The sequence below is a fragment of the Suncus etruscus genome, chromosome 4, assembly GCF_024139225.1.
Source record: "Suncus etruscus isolate mSunEtr1 chromosome 4, mSunEtr1.pri.cur, whole genome shotgun sequence".
Classification (NCBI taxonomy): Eukaryota; Metazoa; Chordata; class Mammalia; order Eulipotyphla; family Soricidae; genus Suncus; species Suncus etruscus.
In genome coordinates this window covers 121,895,504-121,899,660 of record NC_064851.1, presented here as the reverse complement: position 1 = coordinate 121,899,660, position 4,157 = coordinate 121,895,504, and the positions used below count along the sequence as shown (strand labels likewise).

The 4,157-nt window shown below is 37.9% G+C and overlaps 1 non-coding gene across 1 annotated transcript; it reads left to right on the top strand.

The window, feature by feature from the left end:
- Positions 1-486: 486 nt before the first annotated feature.
- On the top strand, positions 487-650 carry LOC126007512 (U1 spliceosomal RNA). The gene has a single exon (XR_007495071.1). It is a non-coding gene; the product is annotated as a U1 spliceosomal RNA (small nuclear RNA).
- Positions 651-4,157: the final 3,507 nt, after the last annotated feature.

Genomic DNA, 4,157 nt, shown 5'->3' with positions numbered 1-4,157 from the left:
GGTTGAACTAGATGGTCCCCCAAGAACTGGTAGGAGTAATTTCTGAGTCAAGAATTACTCCTGAGCATTGGGGAGGGATCAAAGAGATGTATGCTTTCCCTTTCTGAGTTAAAGAGTCATGTATGTGCGTATGTATGTAAGTATGTATGTATGTGATAGAAAAGAAGAGACATATAGGGAGAAGGGGAAGATAGGGAAGGGAAGAGTAGAGAGGAAAGACAACATGGGGATAGCAGAGAAGAATGAACTAATTACTTGGTGTGTCTTAGACTGGGGCTTTCATGAGCTTACCTGATTTACTCCCTTACATATCTATATTACACTAGGAATAGAACTTCAACAGATGATTTTGAGATGAAGTGTAGTCAAAAACGTTCAGTCTATAGCAATACTTTAAGATATGTTTTTTTTTAAAAGAATTGAGTATAATGAAATTAGATGATTTCTCCTAATAAGTGTCTTAAAATGTTATTAAGAATTTTTTCTAATATTACCTGGCAGAGGAGATACCATGATCACGAAGGTGGTTTTCCCAGGGCGAGGCTTATCCATTTCACTTCAGATGTGCTGACCCTGCGATTTCCCCAAATGTGGGAAACTCGACTGCATAATTTGTGGTAGTGGGGGGACTGCGTTCGCGCTCTCCCCTAAAGAAAAAAAAAAGAAGAATTTTTCCTTGTTTTGTGTGCTGGTGTGATAGCACATTGAGTAGGGCATTTGCATTCCACGGAGCAGACCTAGGTTCGATTCCTGGCATCCAATATGGTCTCCTTAGCCTGATAGAGTGATTTCTGAGAGTTGAGCCAGGAGTCCTCTGAGTGCCACTGTACGTTGTAGCCCCCCCCCCCCCCCCAAAAAAAAAAAGAATTTTTCCTTATTTTTTGGCCTTTTATTTCTCTTCATTAAATTCACTACTGGGAATGTCCCCTCTCACCCCCACTTTCCCCTCTTTCAGAAAAGTTCTCTCAAACTGTTCTCAAGAGGTCTGGGGGGCCATTGACACTTCTCAGCCAATCAGACCTGTGTTTCAAACACAAAACTGCCCTGCATGCCTCCAGGAACTCCTTGAAAGTGCCCAGTGGCTTCCAAGACTGCACCCAGAAATACGGAGGGGACCACGTGGTGCTAAGGAATGAACCTGTGTCTGGTACATTCTAGAAATGTGCTCTGACTGCTGCTTTCTCTTCCTGACCCTAGGCTCTTCTTGTTCTGCATAGAAGCACAGTCAAGATTTACTTTGATTGTCCCATATGCCATGTTGTAGTTAGTTGAGGAGGCCACTCTCTGTGGTACTTAAGAGCTACTAGGGATACTCTCCTTGCTCCATGGAGGGTGTGTGTATAATGCTGGGATGAAACTCAGCACCTCATGTGTGAAAGGTATGTGCTCTATCATGTGCCATTTTAAAAGAGAATGTAACTCTATTATAGTTGCTAGTTAAATGATGCTTTGAGGGGTATTTTTATTAGTATAGACTGGACCAGATATCTGAACCCAAATTAACTCCTGGGGATGCATTACTCTGGCTAGACCAGGATTCTATACCTAATGTGTGGATGAGATCTTGGTCATATTTACAAACACTCTAAAGTGACGAGGAGCCTGCAAAAACATGATAGGATTTCATGAAGAGAGAAAATGAGAAAATGGATACATGACAGCTTCTACAACTCATGGTTTTCTCTTCTGTTCTTAATAGCTGCATCTACCATAATTAAAGTTCCTATTGTATTGTAGCTGTATATCAGTCCTGTCTGATTTTCCTCATGATGGTAAATTTGGTGTGTGCAGATTTTGTTTATTCTCATTTTCATCTCTCTGTTGCTTAGCATGTCTTTGGGTTTATAATGTTTAACAAATGTCTATTACTGGATTGAGTTAGAGCTCTCATTATCCCTGAACCATGGCTTTCTCCCTTTACCCAATCCTTTTCAAGATTCCTTTTTGAAAGAAAAAGGGTATTTTCAAAAGTTTAATTTTTTAACTCTCATTAAAAGCCTGTGTTTTTTATTTAATCCTTTTATGCTTCTTGAAATATAATTTTAGACTCTCTGTATCATTGCTTTTTGTCATCCACTGATTAGTCATTTATATTTTTCTTCATTGTCACCAGTTACCTTATTGTGGCACCCATTGGCCATTAATTTTTCTGACTCAAACTACAGCCACTGGCAATGAAAGCCCTTCAGCTTTTATTGTCTTTTGAGTGTTTCCTGATTTAATTCATATATTAAATCTTTAAAATCTTATTAGCAAAGTGCTTTGCCTTTATCAGGTATAGTTGCCATAGATAGAAAAAGTAAGAACCTAGACCCCATTTTCACCCCAACTACAACTTTTTGTCCCAGGAGTGACCCTTCATTACAGAGATTTGGATAGCCCCTGAGCACTGCTGGGGGTGACACAAAAGCTAAAATAAAGACAGAGTAAGCCTCTTATACTTAGTAGTCTTTAGACAAGTTTGTTTAGATTTCTAATAAAATTTATACTTGGCTTGTTATCATATTTCAGTTACTGAATTTTGTATATGTAAATGTCCTCTCCATTCTTTTCAAAACACTGTTAAAACTTCTGTCATATAAGAGTTACTCTTAAGCTTACTAACTTTCATTGACTCTGTTGCTTAGTAAATATAATTCAGACTAATTTGTGGAAGTCTCAGCTTACTCAGCTTAAAAAATATAGTTTTGATTATTATGCATTAATTCTACATGTAATAAGCAAAAATTAGTTCTTTAACCCACAGTTTGTCCTTTTGAGACACTTCAACCAGTTCCAACTCTTACTTTCCTTGAGGCCCTCCTGAATTTCTCATTTTGAATTGATGATGAAACCTGTATATAAATATCAATAGAAATTAAATTATGCTAATTTGAGAACATAATTCATAAAATATGAAATCTCCCTTTTTAATTTAGCCCAGATCCTGATTGGGAACAGGGCAGGAAATGCTTTTCAGTATCTTCAAGATCATAGTTTTTTTTTTCTAAACATCCATCAATGTGAGATGAGTGGGTGAATAAATAACTGTTGTAAAACCACCCTGCAGGAGAATAAAATACTTGCCCAAGAATGTTTCCAGTGGCTAAGATGAACCCATGATGGAACTTTTCCACGTTGTTTTCAGTGTTAGGCCAGAAATAACATACAGGCTGTCAACTACTACTGAGTAATTCTTGATTGATTCTAGCAGACCAGATAAGAAAATCTAGAGCAGGATGAGATAGGAATAAGCAAATTGGCCCCATTTTTCTAAATGCTGGTGAATTTATCACCATCCACAGAGGAGGCTTATCAAGTTAAAAAAAAATACTTTCAGGTACTCATCCATTTTGAAGTGCTAGTTGCCTAACCAACTGTCCCTTTATCTGTAATTATTTAAGAGTAAAAACATTATTAATCAAAGGAGTGTGGGTTAGTACTGGCATTAGTTCCATCAACCTCCACTTAAAGAACTTGTGGGATGGAAGCTAAATGAGAGATTTCTAAGCGATAGCTTTAATTAAAAGGGGTAATTGGTAATTTGACAATGGTCAGACTGAGTATTCATTTACACATAAGAAATAAAAGTGTTAGAGAGGTGACAGCTTAATTTTAAATGATTGATCCCTTTTCATCAGGGAATTTGTTGTAGTTTTCTAGTCACTGTTAGAATAGAATGGACTCCATTGGCTGTGCCAATATTTCAATGTTGCTTTTGTGACCTGGATATCTTTATCTATTCTTGGCGCCTTTTCTGTGTTAGAGGGTTCCTTAGATCCTCTTTGAGTTCCATTCAGTCTCAGTTCCTTTGACAAGATTTTGTGGTCTTTGCTGTGACTCCCGCTGTATCCATGATCCCTTTGTCTTGTATTTCTAATGGACTTTTCCTTTGGAACGCTCCCTTTCATGCTCTGTGTCCTGCACTACTCTAACATCCCGGCACCATTCTTTCCCTGCAGATTGCCCTCTATGAGCTTTATTCTACACACTGTTTGTTGTCTTTTAAGTCTCTCATGCACTTTTCAGGCTTGCGCTCACAAATAACTGTCTTTCTGGTACTACTGTTGTTTCTCTATTACAGACCACAGTTAATTTATGCTGACAGCATTTATTTCAGAGTTTGCACTGTCTAAGCATCTCTGTCATCCCTCATTTTCTTCCTGATTTCGTTGGTG